Genomic DNA, 23,401 nt, shown 5'->3' with positions numbered 1-23,401 from the left:
TGTGTTGCTGGGGATGGTGTTTAAGGGTTTAAGGCAGTGCAGTGGTGTTTGGGCAGTGAAGGGGGTCTTGCTGGGGATGGTGTTTCAGGGTTTAGGGCAGTGCAGAGGTGTTCAGGCAGTGTAGGGGGTCTTGCTGGGGCTTCAGGGTTTAGGGCAGTGAAGTGGTGTTCGGGAATTGTAGGGGGTCGTGCTGGAGCTGGTGTTTCAGGGTTTTGGGCAGAGCAGTGGTTTTCGGGCAGTGTAGGGGGTTGTGCAGGGGCTGGTGTTTCAGGGTTTAGGGCAGTGCTGTGGTGTTCGGGCAGTGTAGGGGGTCATGCTGGGGGTGGTGTTTCAGGGTTTAGGGCAGTGCAGTGGTGTTCAGGTAGTGTAGGGGGTCGTTATGGGGTTGGTGTTTCAGGGTTTAGGACAGTACAGTGGTGTTCTTGCAGTGTAGGGGATCATGCAAGGGGTAGTGTTTCAGGGTTTAGGGTAGTGCAGTGGTGTTCGGCAGTGTAGGGGATCATACTGGGGTTGTGTTTCAGGGTTTAGGGCAGTGCATTGGTGTTCGCGCAGTGTAGGGGGTCGTGCTGGGGTAGTGTTTTAGGGTTTAGGGCAGTGCAGTGGTGTATGTGTAGTGGCGAGACCTAAAAAGCATTGCACCAAGATGGCTGCCAACACTTCCTGGATTGAAGTGTTGGCAGCCAATTAGAGCCAAGCTTGTGCTTCTGTAGTTAGGCCCCGCCCAGGTATACAAAGATTTTTTTCCTTTACTATATCGAAAAGTACTGAACGCATTTACACCATTTAAAAAAAAGGTCGCTTTATGAGCCAAGCACTACCTTTTTGCCAAATTTGGTGTAATTCCGTTCAGCAGTTCGGGCTGTAGTCGTGTCTAAAGTTTCCTATGGAAATAACATGCAGAAAACACGTTTTGGGACCTCCCTTTTTTCTCGTCCCCTGCTTGGCGAACCACTCCGAAATTTTCAGGACAAGGGCTGACCGGAGCGGGACCAACGTTTTGAAAATTTCGCGAAGATTCGTCAACTGGCGCCAAAGTTATTGGGAAAACAAAAAATGCTTTTTGAATAGAAACAACGTCCTAACTTCCTAACTATAACTACCTACTGGCGACCGCCAGTAGCAGCGGTGTTTGTGTAGTGTAGGCAGTCGTGCTTTAGGGTTCAGGGTAGTGCAGTGGTCTTTGGGTAGTGTAGGGGGTCGTACAGGGGATCGTGTTTTAGGGTTTATGGTAGTGCAGTGGTGTTTGGGTAGTTTAGGGGGTCGTCCTGTGGGTAGTCTTTTAGGGTTTATGGTAGTGCAGTGGTGTTTGGGTAGTTTAGGGGGTCGTCCTGTGGGTAGTCTTTTAGGGTTTAGGGTAGTGCAGTGGTCTTTGGGTAGTGCAGGGGGTCGTTCTGGGAATAGTGTTTTAGGGTTTAGGGTAGTGCAGTGGTGTTTGGGTAGTGTAGGGAGTCATGCTGGGGGTGATGTTTTAGGGTTTAGGGCAGTGCAGTGGTGTAGTGTAGAGTAGGGGGTCGTGCTGGGGTGGTGTCTTAGGGTATAGGGCAGTGCAGTGGTGTTAGGGCAGTGTAGGGGTCATGCTGGGGTGGAGTTTCAGAGTTTAGGGCAGTGCAGTGGTGTTCGGGAAGTGTAGGGGGTCGTGTTGGGGGTGGTGTTTCAGGGTTTAGGGCAGTGCAGTAGTGTTCGGGCAGTGTAGGGGGTTGTGCTGGGGGTGGTGTTTCAGGGTTAGGGCAGTGCAGTGGATTTCAGGCAGTGTAGGGGGTCTTGCTGGGGCTGGTGTTTCAGGGTTTAGGGCAGTGCAGTGGTGTTCGGTAATTGTAGGGGGTCTTGCTGGGGCTGGTGTTTCAGGGTTTTGGGCAGAGCAGTGGTTTTCGGGCAGTGTAGGGGGTCGTGCTGGGGCTGGTGTTTCAGGGTTCAGGGCACTGCTTTGGTGTTCGGGCAGTGTAGGGGTTCATGCTGGTGTGGTGTTTCAGGGTTTAGGGCAGTGCAGTGGTGTTCGGGCAGTGTAGGGGGTTGTTCTGGGGTTGGTGTTTTAGGGTTTAGGGCAGTGCAGTGGTGTTTGGGCAGTGTAGGGGATCATGCAAGGGGTAGTGTTTCAGGGTTTAGGGCAGTGCAGTGGTGTTCGGGCAGTGTAGGCGGTCATGCTGGGGTAGTGTTTCAGGGTTTAGGGCAGTGCAGTTGTGTTTGTGTAGTGCACAGCAGATGCGCTGCGTCGCTAGGCGAAGCCTAAAAAGCATTGCACCAAGATGGCTGCCAACACTTCCTGGATGGAAGTGTTGGCAGCCAATTAGAGCCAAGCTTGTGCTTCTGTGGTTAGGCCCCGCGCAGATATACAAAGATTTTTTTCCTTTAATATATCGAAAAGTACTGAACGCATTTACACCATTTAAAAAAAAAAGGTCGCTTTATGAACCAAGCACTACCTTTTTGCCAAATTTGGTGTAATTCCGTTCAGCAGTTCGGGCTGTAGTCGTGTCTAAAGTTTCCTATGGAAATAACATGGAGAAAACACGTTTTGGGACCTCCCTTTTTTCTCGTCCCCTGCTTGGCGAACCATCCAGAAATTTTCAGAACAAGGGCTGACCGGAGCGGGACCAACATTTTGAAAATTTCGCGACGATTCGTCAACTGGCTTCAAAGTTATTGGGAAAAGAAAAAACGCTTTTTGAATAGAAACAACGTCCTAACTTCCTAACTATAACGACCTACTGGCGACCGCCAGTAGCAGCGGTGTTTGTGTAGTGTAGGCGGTCGTGCTTTAGGGTTCAGGGTAGTGCAGTGGTCTTTGGGTAGTGTAGGAGGTCGTACGGGGGATCGTGTTTTAGGGTTTATAGTAGTGCAGTGGTGTTTGGGTAGTTTAGGGGGTCGTTCTGGGAATAGCGTTTTAGGGTTTAGGGTAGTGCAGTGGTGTTTGGGTAGTGCAGGGGGTCGTTCTGGGAATAGTGTTTTAGGGTTTAGGGTAGTGCAGTGGTGTTTGGGTAGTGTAGGGGGTCATGCTGGGGGTGATGTTTTAGGGTAGTGCAGTGGTGTTAGTGTAGAGTAGGGGGTCGTGCTGGGGTGGTGTTTTATGGTATAGGGCAGTGCAGTGGTGTTCGGGCAGTGTAGGGGGTCATGCTGGGGTGGAGTTTCAGGGTTTAGGGCAGTGCAGTGGTGTTCGGGCAGTGTAGGGGGTGGTGTTGGGGGTGGTGTTTCAGGGTTTAGGGCAGTGCAGTAGTGTTCGGGCAGTGTAGGGGGTTGTGCTGGGGGTGATGTTTCAGGGTTTAGGGCAGTGCAGTGGTGTTCGGGCAGTGTAGGGGGTCGTGCTGGGGCTGGTGTTTCAGGGTTTAGGGCAGTGCAGTGGTGTTCAGGCTGTGTAGGGGGTCATGCTGGGGGTGGTGTTTCAGGGTTTAGGGCAGTGCAGTGGTATTCGGGCAGTGTAGGGGGTCATGCTTGGGCTAGTGTTTCAAGGTTTAGGGCAGTGTAGTGGTGTTCAAGCAGTGTAGGGGGTCATGCTGGGGCTAATGTTTCAGGGTTTAGGGCAGTGCAGTGGTGTTCGGGCAGTGTAGGGGTTGTGCAGGGGCTGGTGTTTCAGGGTTTAGGGCAGCGCAGTGGTGTTTGGGCAGTGTAGGGGGTCGTGCTGGGGTCATTTTTTAGGGTTTAGGGCAGTTCAGTGGTGTTTGTGTAGTGGGCAGCGCATGCACTGGGGCGCTAAGCGAGACCTAAAAAGCATTGCACCAAGATGGCTGCCAACGCTTCCTGGATTGAAGTGTTGGCAGCCAATTAGAGCCAAGCTCAAGCTTGTGAAGTTAGGTCCCGCCCAGATATATAAAGATATTTTTCCTTTAATATCTCGAAAACTACTGAACGGAGTTACACCATTTAAAAAAAAGGTCGTTGTATGAACCAAGCACTACCTTTTTACCAAATTTGGTGCAATTCCGTTCAGCAGTTTCAGCTGTAACCGTGTCTATAGTTTCCTATGGGAAATTGATTTTTTGACCTCCATTTCTTGAATTTCTCAGGAACTACTGAAGGGATTTACACCATTTTAAAAAAGGTCTCTTTCTGAACCAAGGGCTACTTTTTTGCCAAATTTGGTGTAATTCGGTTCAGCAGTTCGGGGCTGTAGACGTGTCTAAAGTTTCCTATGAGAAATAACATGGAGAAAAGGCGTTTTGGGACCCCCCTTTTTTCTTGGCCTCCGCTTGGCGAATCACCCCGAAACTTTCAGGATAGGGGCTGACCTGAGCGGGACTAACGATTTGAAAATTTCGCAAAGATTCGTCAACCGGTGCCAAAGTTATTGGGAAAAGAAAAAACGCTTTTTGAATAGAAACAAGGTCCTAACTAGTACCGCTAGTTATCGATAATGCCATTACAATAGCCAAAAAAAGAACTAGAGAGGATATTCTCTTTAAGGATAGTCGCAGTAAAATCAATCGACAACAATGTAAAAATAATCAAATAAGAATAATTACTTCCTTTAACAAATGCCATGGGCAAGTAAGGAGTATTCTCTCTAAACATTGGCACTTAATTTGCAATGATCCCCTTCTGGGTAAACTTGTCCAGAAAAAAACAGCGATGTCATTTAGGAAAGCTAGTTCCTTAAAACAGATGCTAATTACCAACATGATAACCAAAAAGAGACAGGGTACAACAGGGAGCTCCTGGTTAACAAGAAGAGAGGGTTTCATGAAATGTACCAAATGTAAGGCCTGTAGCTATGGCAAGAACACTGCTTCCTATACACTGGGCCTTTCGAAAAGAATAAAGAAAATTAAAGGTTTCTATTCTTGTAAAACAGACTATGCTGTCTACGTCCTGCAATGCCCATGTGGCATGAGGTACGTGGGCAGCACGATTCATCCGGTCCATAAGAGGGTACTGCAACACCTTAGGGCAATCAGAAATGGGGACAAGACATACCCTGTGGCACGACATTTTGAATCTCACCATGAGAAAAATGAGAAAGGTTTAATGTATTTTGTTATTGATTGCATACCGCCAAATGCCAGAGGGGGCAATCGAGAGAAAAAACTGAGGAAACTTGAATCATGTTATATTCTTGCACTCAATACTCGTACCCCCATAGGTCTTAGTTTGGAAGAAGATTTAATCACACATCTTTAAAGACTTGTATAGTGTAGACGAATAACATATTATAACATCAGCCATCCCCCTCGCATTGTTTTTAATTATTATTTGTATTTATTATTTAGTGCACTGTACACATTTTTTATATGTTGTTGGTAATAGTAGACTTGTGCAATAAGGGATGCAGTAATGCCCACTAGGGCTCAATGTATATGCACATGTATTGTAGTAAGCTTGTCGCAGATAATTTTTACTCCGACTGCTCCATTATACCCACTGGGGTCTATACTACATTTTTCTAATAGCAGTCGTAGGAACGTTAAATTAATTGCGCGTTCAAGCTCATCCATTTGTATGAGATTGTGGTTTGTCATGACTGTTAGGCACGATAATTTAGGTGCCTGGTAATGTATTGCATATTATTGAGCTTGGTAAACCACTAACACTTGTTTTTGTAATGAAAAGCCACTAGTGCAACGGCAATGTCTCTTTTTGAAACTACTAGTCTGTCTTCCAATACACTAAGGTTGTAGTCACATCACGTGACATGTCACGAGCACAAAAAATATGTAAAATGGTGGGTTCGAGTTTGTAATGATTGTTGGTGAACAAGCCTGCAGGACAGGTGAAACGCGTTCAACCGGCTGACTGACAAATAAATAAGTTTGAGCCAGGACAAGGAGTCGTCATCCTTGGGATCTTTTCAAGGGATTACGTGTTGTTATGCGGACGTTGCTAGGGTAGTCCGCGGTCGACGACGCACCCTCTGATTTGGAACAGCGGCGGCAGTTACTCGAGCGTGGAGGAGCAATATATATATATATATATATATATATATATATATCACCGCTCCCGCTGCACCTCCAAACCAGCGCACTCAAAAGACGGGTGCTTCAAAACGCGAAGGTGCGTTCGCGTTAATAAATGCGCGCTCAGTCCCAGTCACATCAAGAACTCGGGAAAGCACTCACGGGACACTTCTGCAGTTCTTAGGTCGTTTATTGCATAGCGAGCATGGAAAACATGACGCGTTTCGGCTATGCCTTAGTCTGATGTTTTACAAATTTCGCGCCAAAGAAGCAGCATATTTCAATGAAACGTTACGTGGATCACATGACATCACTATTCATAGACATCATAGAAGGACAAACACATTGAAAGAATCACTGTTGGTAATTCATCGCCATTTTGGAATGTGAAAACAATTAGATAATATTACTTATTTCGCCGTGTATCGGCTTTCAAAATCAATCCCAAATTAGAAGTAAGGTTAAAAACTTCACACATATCGCCAAGTAATTTAAATGACCCTTGTGTTGCTTCGATATTTATCATGTGACATTGGTTTGCCGATACACGGCTTTATTTTTGTTATTTTTGAGGGACACCGCATGCCCATACATGGCGATATGTGTGAAGTTTTTAACCTTACGAGGCTATCACCTCGTGAAGCAGGTCCTGGACCCAGCGCTGATTTTAAAGAGTGGCAACCGCGTGTCTTTGTAAGTGCACCTGCCCCCCGTTGTGTCCCACCTACCTGTTGACATCGAGACATTTGAGGCAGTAATCGAGTAACATCTCGAGGATCACATGGTAACCTTACTGCCTCATGAAAAGCATTGTGGGAGTTGGAGTGTGATGGACAATTGGGGCGTGTGATCAAGCACTACTGGGTCATTGCACTCAAGAGGACACACCTTGGAAAAAGGCTATTTGCCGGAACGTGTCAGGTGCCTCTGACACGTGACTGCCTGTGCAAATTTAAATAAAGCAACTTGTCCAGGAACCGGGTGTGGCGCATTTCCTGTTTGATGTTTAATTGCGGGAACCGCTGTCTCCCGTATTAGCCATGACCGCCCTGCAGGGTTGGGGGTCCCCGACGACAGCAAATTTTGGAGGATATATATATATATATATACATATATGTTTATGTTTATGTTTATGTTTATGAGATTTTTATTGCGCACGAATACCCAAGGGTGTCTCGGCGCATGTGGAACATCCTAGTAACAAAAATATCTGAGGGGGTTACTGGTTAAATAGCCAAGTCTTCAAGAGCTTGCGGAACATCATGAAGGTGGGGGCAGTTTTTATAGCCAATGGAAGGTTATTAGTATTATTAGTATATAGTTATTCTCCTTTCAGGTGCAGTGTTTGCACATATATGTTATTCAAATCCATTTAATTCTGGCATGTACTTGACCTATGGTGGACACCAACATTTAACACAGACCTCTGCGGTGGGTGTTTACCCCGACTGAGCTGTCTAAGTTTGGCTGAAACCTTTACTATGAATTTGTTCACTCAGACCAGCTACTTAGAGCTGTCAGTTACCATAATCTTGTGAGCAGGGGTGTGCCCTCGGGGTGTGTTTGGAAACCGAGATGCTAGCTCTGGGGAAAACTCATGCTTTTATCATGAAACGCGTTAGTAGCAGCTTCTGGCTTTAGGGAACAGCACAGCTCTGGACTTTATCTTCAAGTTTGTCTTTGTAGATATGTGCGCCTGCGGGAAAAGAAAAAATACAGACACATGGTGGGACATGCTGCACTTGCTTTTAATAATTGTTGCATTCGCATTCTTTGGTTTAAAGTGTGACATCTTGTGGATTGCTTACCTAAGATTCTCTTTGCATTTCTTAAACAGGCACTTTTATTTATTTTTAGGGAGTGCCAACATGTGGCTTTCAGCTGTTCAGAGCGCTTTGACATACTGTACACTTACAGTTATAATGCATTTTGTATTTATTTATCAAGAGGTTTTGTAGAGTGCTGCGACCACCTGTCTTTTACTTTCGAGCACTGCAGATAAACCAGATCTGGAACTTGGTGCATGGGGGGAGGGGGCAGTCCTTATTTTACTTATTTTATTAAAGTTGAGACTTCCATTGGTGCTGTTGAACATCGTGGTTACCGAACACACCAAGGCTGCCTAGTTCCATCCTACCTCAAGTCCCTTTCCTCCTCCACCTCACGCTTCCTCTCTTTGTCTCATGAACACCATGGCTGCCTACTCTTGATTCCACCTCAAGCCTATATCGACCAAAAACTAGCTCTCAATCAATTAACGTCATAAAATGTAGTTCCAACCTGGACTTGCCATTTTTAGCTCGAGCCTGGGCAGGGCATGCGCTGCTCTGCGAGGCATGCTGTATTGGAGTATGGATTTGAAGCCTACTCTCCGCCCATATTTGTCATTGGCTTGTGTCATCGTCCTTCCTAAATACTGGCTTCCGATTCGTTCATAGGCTTGTTAGTTCCTTCTTTCCACCACCTTGTCTTCATTGGTAACCTTCTATGAGGACTGGCCCTTTTACTTCGTTTGTTACATGGTACGTCTTATTTTAGTCTGTAAGCACTATTTTCTTTAATGAGTTTCTCCTACTGCAGGCACTACCTGCTTTCCTGCATCATTAAGTGTGCCTTGCGCACTTTCACAGGGTGCTTTTACTAAAAAAAGCATTTGTTTGTAAAAGTACCCCATACTGCGCTTTCACTTGTCCTTAGACACGGTTCGTCTAAAGAAAGGAGCGTGGCCTCTATTAACAAGAAAGCGCACCAGGGGGTGCTTGTATACAACAAGCATTTGCAATGCAATAGGTCTCACATTTTAGAAAATTTTACCTACTTTTATTGTAAATGACAATGCCTTTTATTATTGCAGGTTTTTAAACCATAAATAAAAGGCATTGTCATTTACAACGCCAATAGCTCAAAATCTCGCAATTGCAAGACCTATTGCATTGCAAATGGTTGATTTTCTGCAGGAAGGTACCCCTTCCTGAACAAAAACGATCCTGACCATAACGCAGAAAGTCTTACATTATGGCTCAATGGTGCCTGCATTGTCACTAGGCAGCACACAGTGCACCAATGCAAGGATAGAGAAGAATTGTTCCATTTCTTTCAGGACATGGCACAGTTTTGCTCTCTTCACGTGACACAATGCAGTGCAGAAACCTTCTTGCTGCACTGTGTTGCTTCACTTCTTTATTAATATGTCCCATAGTGACCAGTTTACCAAACAAGCATTGGCATAGCCAATAGGTCTCGCCTTTGGTATCTTACAAGTATTTAGTTATGTAGTACAATATCCTTGGTGCAACAACATCAACTGTTGCATGTCTAAACACTTTTAAGCTCCCAAAGGCGAGACCTATTGGCTAAGCCAATGCTTGTTACTCATGCAAGCACATTCAAATTCAGGATGTGCAATGTACAAAAAACACTTATGTTTAATTTAATCAAATAAAATGTTGCTCCATATATTAAGATTCTGGGCCACATACAAGGGACCGATGACAACTCTTAATTCACCAAAGGCAATTGTCGTCAGGGTGGGGTGCACAAAGGTTTCTAAGATTGTGCTTATAAATTATCGCTTTTAATAATTACCTCCCATTGCAGTGATTTTTCTGATGTGCTAAGGTAAAACGCTTCTATGTGTTAAACACACTTGAATTTTTTAAGAGGTTTTTTTGATATTTTTACTGATGTTTGTTGCATGCTTTACATAGCAACTATTTGTAGGCTCGGCTCGCACACGGACTTGCAGAACCAAGCCAGACCCTTGGCTCGGCTTTGGCTCTGCCTCTTAACTTGTTAGCTCGCCCACCTCTAGGTATGATAGTGATATATAACCTTACAGATTATATGTAGTAAGGTTTCTTCATGCAGCAAGAGGTAAAATAATTATTTGGGTTTAGAAGCACTGCACAGTTTCATTTTAAGATTATATTATTGGCATCACTTTTTTACTTTAACAAAAAAAAAGAAACGCTACAGAAATCCATAGTTTAAAAAATGTACTGATTTAGTAAGCTTTTGAAAAGGTGTGGCATAGCAAACTGGAAACTTGGAAACTCTGGGGACATTACTGTAAAACAAGCACCGCTTGGTTCCTAAGAGTTTTTTGGGAAGCACTGTTGGGCTTGGGGGGGGGGGGAGATGGATGGCGGTTACAGTTGCAACAATCATCTGAAGTCCCGTGACAGAAAGCACATAAGTGTTGCCAGAAAAGTGGCGCAATTCCCACACAAACCTTCCTGAACACATATACATCCTCGGAAGCTCAAGAAGCGGCGTACCGCTGGGGGCATCACACACTACAAAAGTCACTGAATTTTGTAAAGCTCCCACATCAACAATTGAAACCATACAACGTTCCGGTCTGTCCGGCGAGTTATTAAAAAATGCATACAAGTTCCCTGATTTCAAATATGTTATTTTGAACTAGTAAACTATAAAACGATATCATGCTGTAGTTTCACAGAAAATGTAGTTTCACAGAAAACCGAGCCGGCCACGGCAGAGCATGCCTCCAGTATTTACCAACTTGTTCTGCTTCCGTCAGGACCTAGGCTAACCGCATTCCATCTCCGGGAGGATTTTGCTCACGGCTGGAGTCACAACAAACAGAAGAGCTGGTACACTCATACAAGCGAGGCCTGGGGCACTTTAACTTTCAAGTGCTGGAGAGTGACAGCTCCACTCGCTTCTTCTCGATAGTACCTTCTAAACCCACTGCAACTTTTTTCTGTGCCGACTGCCATCAATTTCATGGTTCTGTGGCTTAGGCTGTGGGGACTGTTGTAGCAGAAACAGGACTTGCTAAAAAGGGGGAACACAGGTATCCAATTGGCTTGTTATAGACATCAGTAAGATAAACAAGCGGCCATACACTTAAGCAGAGTCTGAGGGGAGTCTTGAGCTGCTCGCTGATTGCTGGAACCCAAAACAAATCTTTCGGATTGGCTGTCGCTGTCTTGAATGAAAACAAAGCTTGTAGACCTGTTTCAATCACGTTGGGGAGACAAAAGAGCCCTTTGTAGCTGAAAAACAGGGCCCCAAGAATGAAGAACAAGCGGCAGTGAAAGCGATCGAGATTGTAAAAAAAGAAGCGGCCGTGAAAGTAAAAGCGATCACGAAAGTGAAAGCAATCGAGCGAAGGCCACGCTAAATAAAAGCACGCCTCAAAGATATGGGCACAAGCAAAACAAGATACGCGTGAATGTTTTGCATGTTTTGCTTTGTGTTAATAGCGAGTATACGCAAGCTGCATTTTCGTTGCTAGGACAACAAAATGGCGTTGGACTGTTCACAGTCCCTACGGAAACGAACATGCTGTTTGTTGTGGACAAATGGCAAGAGCAGCCATGTTTTTCCATGCAGACGCGGCATGCAAGCGTTTGGGAGAATTGATTACAAAAGGCACTCACAGAGCGAGCGCAGCGCATGCGCTGCTATCTCCAGGCGAGACCTAAAAAGTAGCTGATCTACATCCATTGAAGTACTCCTTGAATGGATGCAAATTTACTACTTTTTAGAATTCACACACATTGGCAATAGTAAGCTTGGAAATCCACACCAGACTCAGGGGGGGAAACAACTGTTACAATGCATTACAACTTCATGGTTTTACCCCGCACGCCATTACAACAAAAATGGCTTGCTGTAGGGGGTATAAGGTTTTGGATTTAACTCTAACACCTTGGGGGAGTGGCCTGGCTGCGAAGCGGAATGGCTGCTTGAGACCGCAGCTCCGCTGATCGAGCAAATCAATCCGTCATTAATCTGCATTCCGGGTGCTGGACTCGGACCACTCGACCTCCCCCGCACAGAATTCAATGCTTGGGTGCTGCCGGACGATACCCCGAGACCCGTGGCTGGAGCCGCTCTGACAATAGAACCGGCGGGCGGACTGCGACGGAGCGGCCTGCTTCGCCTGTGAGAGCCGGGGGCTCGCGTAGAGCCGAGCCCGGGGAAGTGCGGCGCTGACGTGCGCGGACTGCTGCCTCGCCTTGCCAATTTGAAGCGGCGGGATCTCTGGTTTCCCCTCAGTCGGGCGCTGTCTGGGAGCGCTGGAGAAGGTTCGGGCGCTGCCGGAGACTGCTTGCTCGGAGGAGTCGGGGGGCCTGGAGGTCCCGACGCGTACCTGAGTTTGCAGCTGATGCGGAGCTTGGCGGCCGGTGAGTGAAGCGCCTAATCACACTGGGGGGTAGCACCTGTGATTACTACACCCGTGCCACCTGGAGTGCCTGCGGCCTCATCCACGAGGGACAGGTGGCCCCTGACGATCGGCGCTGGTTGGCCCGTGCCTGGCAGAGAGTACGGAGGGCGGCCAAATTGGCCAGAGGCGCCATCGGGCTCCGTGACGGTATAGGGCGGAGAACACTGGAGGAGGCGATCTGCTGTGGTGTGGGTGGACTGCCCCGTGTCCACGTTCGTGTCCGTCGTGGGCTGTGGGGACGACCTGCGGAGCAGCGCTTAAGCCGATGGGGGCGCATTGACTCACCGGGGGATACTTGACCGCTGATGCAGTCGTGGAGGCGCTGAGAAGCCGCGCAGCTTTAAGAGGAGATTCTGAAGGGGTGTTGCTGCCCCGGATAATCACGCTGCGTCTGTTTGGTCCTGGTGTGGATCACCTGCTGCCGCGCTGCTCTGCCGGGGTGTGTCCTGGAGCCGCTGGACTGGAGAGTCGCCTGCATATATCTGCGCTGGGCACCCGGTGGGGGAGGCCTGACGGGACATATTAATTCTGGGCCTCGGCAGCCCGCGGCTAGGCGGCAGCGATGGGTAAGCCGGACACGAGACAGCCGAAGCTTACCTTCAACAAAACCAGGCAAAAGCAGTCGGAGCAGGAACACAGGGACACGGGCGCGGAAGTGTCGGAGCAGGGCGGCTCCCGTGATGCAGACATTAAACCGATGTTCCAAGAGTTGAAGGTGGGCCTGCAGGGCATAGACACTAAAATGGATGCACTGGCGGCACGCATGGATAACATCACGGCTCGGATGGATAAGCAAGAGGGCAGAGCAGAGGCGTTGGAATCGCGTGTTTCTGACATTGAAGAAAGCCACACGGACATAGACAAAAGAATGAGTGGCATGGAAAAGGTTCTGGCGCTGATTCAGCAATAAAATGAGGACTTGGAAGCTCGCTCGAGGCGAAATAACGTTCGCGTAACAGGGGTGGCAGAATCCACAGACATCACCAACATGGCACAATACGTCGAGCAGATGTTTAGAGACCTCTTTGGTGCGGGACTGTCACAGATGTTCCTGGTGGAGAGGGCGCACAGGACACTGGGGCCGAGGCCTAAGCCGGGGGCGCCGCCACGGCCCATTATTGCACGGGTATTAAATTACAGAGACCGAGACACGATCCTTCGAATGGCGAGAGAAATGCAGGATGTACAGTATAAGAGCAACCATATCGCCATATACCCGGACTTCACCATGCAGGTCCAGGCCGCACGTAGAGAATTTATGCCAGCGAAAAAAGTCTTTCAACAAACGGGCACGAAATATTCCCTCATCTACCCAGCTAAGCTACGATTGCAGGGCCCAGGGAAACCAACCTTTTTTCTGGACGCAAAGGCAGCTTTGAAGTATGCTCAGCAACTGGTAAAAGATCAGAAGACTAAACCGCGCGCAGAGGGGTTGGTCCCGAGTGACAGACTGAGCGACGTTGAGTGACTGCGGGGGCTGGGGGTTTATCAGTGCCAGTTGATATTTCTGCCTGGGCCAGATCAGGATGGACAGCCTGCCTGTGGCATTTGTTGAAGACTGAACTCGAATGAGGGGTCGCTGAGGAGTGCGGGTGGTAGGGGGCGGGTGGTCTTTGAGCTGTCATGCTGGGCCGGCGCTCGATCACCCTGTCAAGAGTACAGGGTTGGTTGGCGGCTGACCTGCGTTCCCCACGGGATGATTCCCAGTCACTGGATACCGCACTTGTGCAAAGTTGAAGACGTTGGGAGGGGGTGGGGGTTCTGGTGGATGTATGCACAACCTGATTGGGGGGTTGGAGCGGGAGGGGGATACGCGTTCTGTTTGAGGGGTTTTGTGGTTGATTGTTTGGCTGTCGTCGAGAGGTTGGATGGAGGGAGGCACTGTGTTGATTCGCCTATTGTGCGATATACAATACCTAGTAGGCTAGGACACCGCGCACATTGGTACGGATTTATAACTGCACATGAATGGGCTAGGCTGACGGGACATGCTGCGCGATATTTGAGGGGTTGGAGGAGTGATAGGTGGCGAACTGACGGCGTTTGGCCGGAAAAGGAGTTATTGCTACTACTACAGCCGTGAAGCAAATTAAATGTCTCACCTGGAATGTGCGGGGTATGAATGACAGGCGTAAAGCCAGGCTGGTTCAGGCATACTTGCTCAGAAAAGACGTAGATGTCTGCCTCCTGCAGGAAACACACTTGACTGGAAAATCTGAGTCAATGCTCCGTCATGGCAGGTGGGGTGAGATAGTGCATTCTGCGTATACTAACTATTCCAGAGGGGTGGCGATACTGATCAGAAAAGGGCTACAATGGACGACACATGAAGAAATCAAGGATACTGGAGGCAGATACCTCGTGTTGGTGGGCACGCTATGTGGTATGAGGATGGTGTTGGTGAATGTCTATGGCCCGAATGATGACAATCCGGGCTTTTACTGCGATCTCTGGCATAGGGTGCAGGCATGCGGCCCGGCAGCGATTATGTGGGGAGGAGACTACAACGTTGTACTTTCAAATGCTATGGATAGGCAGGGCGCGGCCAGAATGCATCACCCTAGGGCATCGGAGACGTTGGGCGATATCATATGAGACGCGGACTTGGTGGACTCCTGGAGGAGACTACACCCTGGGACTCGCGCTGGCACCTGCGTCACGGTGCACAGAGCGGCATGGTCTAGGTTAGACTACTGGTTGCTCTCACGTGACTTGCACACTATGGTACTGGAGGTGGCGCACCTGCCGAGATCACTGTCTGATCATGCCCCGGTGTGCCTGACACTAGCCACACCGGCACAATACGTTCAACCGTTCAGTTGGAGATTCCCCTCCAGGGCGCTCCGCGATCAAGTCTTTCAACAGGCGCTGCGCGAGAAGTTAGAGGAGTATTTTGAAATAAATGAGGGCACGGTGGACTCGCCGGGCACACTCTGGGAGGCTTGCAAGGTGGTGATAAGGGGCCACTGTATGTCACTGAAAACGGGAGTGCTGCGGTCCATTCGCGACACACTGCGCAAGCTAGAAACTGAACTTGCTGACCTGGAATCGGCGTTGTTGGAGGCGCCGACGGACAGCATACGAGCTGAATTTAGGGCAAAGCTTACTGAGTATCAAAAGGAAGTGGACAGAGAAGTGGCCTACCTGTCTAAAGACAGTCAGGCCAGACGGTACGGGGAGGGGGACCGGGCTGGTCTCACGCTAGCAGCCATGCTGAGGGCTCCCAGAGGGTCGGATTACATTCTGGAACTTAGAGAGAAAGAGGGCGGGGTGGTCAGAGAGCCGCAAGCCATACTTCAAACCATGACCGACTATTATCGAGACCTATATACCACCAGAGTGACTCCGGAAGACCGGGTGCTAAATGCATACCTTGACACCATAGCTTTAGCATGGTTTAACGATAGAGCCCGCCAGTACATGGATTTACCATTCACGAAAGATGACATACGGGCTGTCATAGCGAGTATGCCCCTTAATAAAGCTCCGGGTCCTGATGGATTGACCGCGGCTTTCTATAAAGAATACGCGGATATCCTGGTTCCCCGACTCCACGGGGTGTACGAGGAGGCCATCGAGACGGGTGTCCTCCCACCATCGTTGCGGGAAGCAATGATAATCGCCCTGCTCAAACCAGGGAAGGACCCCGCTAACCCCGAATCCTATCGCCCACTATCTTTAATAAACCTCGACGCCAAAATATATGCCAAGTTGCTGGCGGATCGCTTAAAATACATGATGCCGCAGATAGCGCTCTCTGATCAGTCGGGTTTTGTGATGGGACGATCCACTTCGCACAACTTGCGAGTGCTGTTTGGGCTGCTCCACTACCTGGACCCGGGGGTGCAGGCTGCGGCTGCACTGTTGGATGCGACCAAAGCATTCGACTCACTGGAGTGGAAATTCCTGCTAACGCTCTTCACCCGCATGGGGTTCAGTCCGCTGTTTGCCAGAAGCATTGGCATCCTTTACAATAACCCGAAGGCCCGGGTGCGGGTCAATGGTCACACATCTGACCCAATCCCCATCACAAGAGGGACACGGCAGGGGTGCCCCCTGTCTCCGTTACTGTTCGCTATCGCAACAGAACCACTAGCGGCCCGCATGAGACAACATCACGCTCAGCGTGGCATTGGGTTCACGTCGCGCGGGCTGCTAATCTCCATGTACGCCGATGACATCACAATCTACATGGTTAACCCATCGGACAACTTCGACCCGCTTATGCGAGAAATGGTGCGCTATGGCGGCCTAACTGGCATAGACATCAACTGGTCTAAATCGGTGATGCTGCCACTGACGGATGGCACAACCGCATGCCACACTGAATTCCCCATAGATTGGGCTACAGACGAGGTCAAGTATTTAGGTATAAATATAGGGCGCACTACTCATGAGCTGTGGCTGGCAAACTTTGGTGTGGCTATGGAATGGTTCGAAAGTAAGGTGAAAAGATGGAAAACGCTGCCGTTATCATTGACGGGCCGCATAGCTATACTCAAAATGGTTGTGGTGCCTAAGTTTCTCTATCTGTTTGTTAACATCCCCATGCCGTTGACCAAGGCTTTCTTTCGCTGGCTGCGCTCGGCCATGATAGAGCTGGTTTGGGCTGGTAGGCAGCCCAGGGTGGCGTGGAATCTCCTTACCCTCCCTCTCCGTCAAGGGGGCCTGGCGGCCCCTTCATGGAATTATATGCTTATAGTGCTCAAGCCCAATATCTGCATTTCTGGCATCACCCGATACCCTTCCAGCCCCACGTAGCAATAGAGACGGACGTGGCGGCACCTTGCACTCTCAGGACGGCGGTTTACCAGAGATGTCAGAGGACCCAGGACAACATTAACACAGTGGAGATGGTGCGCTGGGCCTGGTCGAACATTGCGAAGCGAGCGGGAGTGGCTGCCTTATATGCCTCGAGCATGCCGTTGGAAGGCAACCTGCTGCTGGGACCGCTGACTGACGCGGCGGTGGCGCGACGGGCTCGTAACTGTGGCCTGAAAATAGCGGGCGACCTATACCCGGACGATACATTCATTACAATGCAGGATTTGGCTGTGGCGTCAGAACCGACGGCGTCGGAGCTGCTACTATACTACCAGCTGAGAGCGGCATGCAAGCACAGGTATCCTATGTTCCCAAAGGCCCCACCGGAGGTGGCAGCGCTGGAAGACGTACTCTCGAATAGCTCCTCGCGTAAGCTGATAACGCGTATATATAGGGCTACGCAAAACGCAACGCCCATTGCCCATGCGGATTCGCGGTCCCTGTGGGAGAGGGAGGCAGGCATTAAAATTACAGAGAAACAATGGGAATTTTGCTGCGCCCAGCTTGAGCAGTTGTCTCCTAACTATAGATTGAGACTCATCCATTTTAATTTCCTTCATAGGGTATATCGTACACCCATGCAGCTCTTTAAAATGGGGTTACAGGCTGATGCGAATTGCTGGAGATGTGGAGAAAGAGAGGCCACATTCTATCACCTGGTCTGGGGGTGTGGTCCGATATATGGCTTTTGGGAGGCAGTCTTCGCCACCGTGGGGAGGATAGTGGGACTAACAATTGTGCCGGAGCCCCTTGTGGCCCTCTTGGGCTTTGTGATGAACGTGCCTAGTGTGTCGCGCAGGTTGGTGGCTCTTCTGTTATTGCTTGCTAAGCGTCAAATAGCACTGCATTGGAAGAAAAAGGCTCCGCCGAGGGTGTCGGGATGGATGGGGTCAGCGGTATACTGCAAGGAGCAATTGAATGCTTACTGGGATCAAATGCCGCTGCGATCGCGGCCCGCGGACATTTGGCAGCCACTGGTAGACTGGTTGGCAGCGTCTGATGTGACTGACAGTGACTGAGAGTGAATGCAGGATGCGTGGCACTGTGGTGGGGTTGGCGGGTGGCGGTGACGTGGAACCGTGAGTGCGGGGACCCCTTGGACTGCTGCGCTAGTGTCACCGCATGGTTGCGGGGTGTCCCCTACAAGACACATTGTCCAGGTGCTAGATTGCTCTCCTCCATACCTTGATGGCAGCCGTTGTTGTAGATTGTTCAGTTCATATTTTAATATAGTAAAATGAGGAAAACCAAGATACAATGCTGTTTGAACATTGCTCAAGTGTATGATTTTGATCTGAGCTAGCGGCGTGGAGCTGCGACCATAAGCTGCCTGCCTCTGGGTTGTTGGCTGAACAGCGGTGTACACTTTGATGGTACAATAAAGGTTTTTCAAAAAAAAAAAAAAAAAAACTCTAACACCTTCCCTACTGTTGCACAGACTGGAGTTGGAATAGTAAATGATACTATTCCAAACTCCAGCGCACCCCCGACAGCAAGTCAGGGTAAAAAATTGCGTTGTAACAGCATGCGGGGTAAAATAATGCGTTGTAACGTAAAAGCATGCGTTGTAAACTGCGTTGTAACGTCATACAACCATCTCAGGGTTCCGAGTATACCACTGGCAATCAAACACTCAAAAGGTGATGGGACAAATGCTTACAAATATCTAACCATAGACGATCCCTCTGGGTACCTTTCTAAACTATTGTTTTTCACCCACTGTGCCACTCTAGACAGAAGGCCTGATCTATGACTATAGCAGATAGAGTAAAGATAGCGGAGGACTTTACTGCCTTTACTCCGCCAGTCCAATTTAGAGCTATAGGCATGCTCAGTGGACATCTCTAGAGATGGGCAGGAACCGCAGTCATGGCGGTTCCTCTCAAGGCAGGAAAAGTTTAACAGACGGACCCGTGAAACATGACGGCTGGCCGTCAAACTTTTCCATCGTTTTTTATTTTTTAAAACATCTCCCAAAAGTGGGAGTCCGTTTATGAAAAATAAAATATTTTTAAAACGAATGCCCTCGCAACAGTTTTTTTCCTGAGATGCAGGCTACTTTTCTAGTTTTTACTGCCCCTTACCCCGTGGAACTATCTTGCGCAGTGGCATAATGAAACTTGAGGGGGGGCCTGCAAAGTACATAGAGGGGGCCCCCAATGCTCTAGACTCATTCAGAAGCTCACAGGCCAGTGGCCTCTTTCCCTGCACAGTGCCCGATGTGGTCTCCTGGAGGTTGGGGCCCCCCTGCACCACAGAGGCTGCAGGGGCTCTGGTTACGCCACTCATTTGGCGGTGACAGGCAGTAAAAAAAAAAAAACACGTGACCGCCCTCTCTAAATAGTGGGGACAGTCCGCTGGCTTACTTCCAATGGCACCTGAAGCCCGCAAAGTAACTTTTACACTGGCAAAAGTACATTTTACTTCATCGACATATAACGTGTGGCTCACCCGGCTCGAATTCGGGCAGGCAAACCTTGGGTTTGGCAGACAGAGTACTCCGTCAACGATGCACCTGTTTGCCAAACTTGAAATCAGACCGAGAGTCCCACCTAATGGAAACCAATACTGACTCTGCTCCTCATGGGAACAGTCCATCCTGAACCATGGTCATCTCACACATTCACTCTAAGACCCACTGCTTATTTTGTTGGGACATTTGAGATTCACACCCTCTGAATCTCACTGACTAAGTTAGGCCCCTGGTCCCTGGGTGGTATGTTCTGGATGGTTCTCGTGATTCCTTTGTGAGGCCCCTGACATCAGGAGCCAGTCGGGGCCTAATGCCCTGTTTTATTTACACTTTCATATTTCTTATCATAGAGGCCTAGGCTGGAGATGGCCTGTCTACCAGCAGGGTCTAAGGTGCAGCCTGCCCAAGGAAAAACAGGGGTAACCATCTGGGCCCACACATGTGTAGACGTGGAGCACAGCTGCACCGAAAAAGACCCCTCTGAAGTCAGGTGTTCCAGGGAGCCTGTGGGCACTGGTGCCCACCCTTGCAGGGATGGTGAGAATAGAGAAAAGACTGGAGGAATAAAAAGGAGACACAAAGTAGGAGTTTGAGAAGAAGAAAGCGGACGATGGAGAGAGAGCGTTATTGCAATGGTGGTAGGAGTGAAATTCAGGGGACACCGAGGTGGCTGAGTGCGGACCACAACCGGAAAGGAGCATGTCACACTCAGACACAACCACCTGCACAAACAACCCCTGACGTCAACGACACATCTGCGGACAAACCATGCTCAAGAGTCACAACTCAACAAAGAGCACAAGTTACTCTAGTCTGCAACATCTCAGCACCATGGAAGCACAGAACTGACAGGCACACCGCATGAAAGGGACCAGTGGCAGATAAATCGGAGCCGCAGGAGCGAATCGCCCAGCATGCAGCATACGCACACAAGTATAAGTGCACCTCGACATTGACGACATCCCAGTACAAACAGCAACACCTCCACAACAGAACACAGGACACAACTGGTGCCGCAAATGTGCACAATATGGCAAATCACATCTGGCACAATCGGAAACTGTGAAACGACAATGTACAAGTACAACCTGTAACCTGTAATTATGTTTTATTCACACGTGCTGTGCTTTTGGACATTTTGCACTGTCCCATGATTGCCAGGGACAGCCACAATGTGACGTGCTCATGAGAAGAAATTGTCAATGATGGTGTTCCTATGGGCCATTCCTGCTGCAGCTGCAGTATGATGTGGGCCACCTGCCCCATCGTCACCATCATCGTCCGGTACTTCTGAAACTGGGATCGATGGGGCATTGGTGCGTACACAGATGTTATGCAACACACAACATGCAACGATCATCTTGCACACGATGTCCGGGCTGTACAGGAGCTTTCCACCTGTGCCATCCAGGCACCTGAAACGTGACTTCAACACGCCAAATGTGCGTTCAACGATGCCCCTGGTGCGTATGTGGGCCGCATTGTACTGCCTCTGGGCGGGTGTGTTCGGGTCTGAGAGGGGTGTCATCATCCAAGGGCACAGTGCATATCCTTGATCACCTGTGACAGTGCAGGGAAAAAAGAGTCAATACTTGGTACGGCAGGATGTGGTGGCAGGCCCACTAACCCAGTGACGCCTGTGCTGGCTGTGTGTGGGGTGAGTGTGAGCCAGCCCTCAGGGAGTAGCTGGTGCTGGCAACAACTCCAACAGTCATCAGGCACTCAGAAATGCAATGCCAGAATAATAAGGGGGGATGACTTGAGTCACACAGGGTTAGTGGCCCCGGATGCACAGCGGCCGACACGGGCCCACCGCCATGGGACCCTGACCTGCGGGAGACTGGGGCAGGGTCAAAGCAGGGTCTCGTATGTGTAATAGGTGCCTGCTGCGGAGTGTCTCAGGGAGACTGGGAGGTCTACCCCCAGGGCATGATGCAGAGGGCACATGCCAGCTGTGTCCGGCAACATGACGGACATGAATGCCACAGACTCATGCCAGACACCAAGTCCACACCTGCCTGTTGCTGATGACAACCCACAGGCTCAGACACCAACGATGTTCCGACAGAGGTTGACGGTCACTCACGGCGCACAGGGTTAGTGGCACCACATGTCGCAGGCCTGCGATGCGGAACTATGCTTCACTGATCGAAGGGAGTCTGGTACTGTGGCCACTGCCACGGACTTGGGGCCACTGCCATTCCAGGACCCAGGACACATTTCCACATGTGGGACCTACTGGGACGAAGAGGACGCTGGTGGAATATGTCAATGAGAAAGGAGTAATGTGGGCCAGCATCGTGGGGGCCAGTGATGGTCTGCAGAGGCTGCAGAGGTCGAGGGACTGGGGCTTGGAGCTTGCACCGGCATGTGGTGGGCCCTCTGTGACACACAACGGTGTCGGCAGGTGAGCAGTACGGCCTTGGAGTGCTGGGGCGGGCAGGCCTGGTCTGGGTATCAGTGTCCTGGGGTGCAGCAGGCTCACAGGATCGCAGGCCCGCTGCGCACGGCATCGGCCTCGTGGCAGAATGCGAGGTGATGCCCTGTCAGTGACGTTGGCCTTTCCTGGAGAGAACCACGCTCTGCGCCATTGGGTTTTTGTCCACACCCCTGCGCAGCCCTGGCATACTTAGGGCCAACCCACTACGCTCACGCACACAGGGGAGACACAGCGAGCGACATTTCCGCTTTCTGGCCCACGGCCTGTGGTGACATGGTTGCGTCCACTGTTCACTACTCTCCAGTCACCAGCAGTTGTGGTCTGCATGGACATATCTGTGGTTTGCATACCCATGTCTGTCCTGCACATCCACGCCTCACTTGTCGTTGTGTACATTCCCATTCATGGCTCACTTGAATCGTTCGCACATGGCTGCATTCCGCATCTCCACACGTTTAGCTGTTATGTGGCTGTGGTGCCATGTGATATAGCTGTATTGTGTGCAGGCAGGGGTAGCCTAGGATCACCATGGAGTAGTGTTGTCGTGTCTGGTAGGTGGTCATGTTGATTGGCATGTTGTATGTGGTTTGGTCACGTGTGTATTCCCACAGTTGTGCATTGTGTGATGGTGGCTTTGATGTGTGTGGTGTGTTGATTTGGCACTTACCAACAAGCAGTCCAGTTCCATATGTGCCATCCTGGAAGCGCTGGTTGATGATGGACTGTCGGAAGATGTAGGAATCGTGCTCACTGCCGGGGTAGTTTGCGACGACATTGGTGAACATTCCCCGGTGGTCCACTATTGCCTGCACATTGATGGAATGCGTGTGCTTTCTGTTGCGGTAGTGGTGTGCAGTAACCGCAGGAGGCACAAGTGAGACATGTGTGCAGTCGATTGCCCCCAACAATGCCGGGAATTCAGCTATGGCATAGAAGCCTTGCTTGGTCTCCTGCTGTTCATGCACATTGTGGGTGAAGTGAAGGTACTGGGGTTTGAAGCTGAGGATGGCATCCAGGACAGCTGTGATGAACTTTGATAAGGCTGGCTGTGAGACCCCTCCGACTCTGGCAGTTGTTGGTTGGAAGGTACCAGAGGCCAACAGGTGCAGCACAGCCAGCAGCTTTGTCTGCGGAGGGATGTTGGTTCTCCGCTGTGTTGGGACCGTCAACCTGTGGGCGATGTGGATCATGATGCGGATGATGGTTGACCTTTTGAGCCTGTAGTGGGCAATGACTTCCTCAGGCATTAGGTCTGTGAGAGAGGTGCGTTTTCGGTAGTTCCGCCGTCTCACTCTGCGCTGCCTCTGTGGTGGTCCAGGGGGGGGCGGGTCCGGGTCCTGAGGGTGGCGGCGGTGGGTGTTGTGGCCCTGTTGGGTCTCCGAGCTGCATGATGAGTAGCTCCATGGCGTCATTTGTTCTTCGGGTGTGGCTGTGTGCGGGGCTCCTTTGCCTACTGCAGGTAGTCGTCCATCTTTACACCTACTTGGGGCAGGTAATAAATACCTGCTGCTACCGCGGCTTATCGCGTGGTTTTGACTTGCATCGCGGATCTGGCAGTTCGTTGTGAAAGTGGTGTTGTGGTT

The sequence above is a fragment of the Triturus cristatus genome, chromosome 9 (genome assembly GCF_964204655.1).
Source record: "Triturus cristatus chromosome 9, aTriCri1.1, whole genome shotgun sequence".
In the NCBI taxonomy this organism is placed as follows: Eukaryota; Metazoa; Chordata; class Amphibia; order Caudata; family Salamandridae; genus Triturus; species Triturus cristatus.
The sequence above is the reverse complement of the archived record's forward strand: the minus strand, read 5'-3'. Positions refer to the sequence as shown.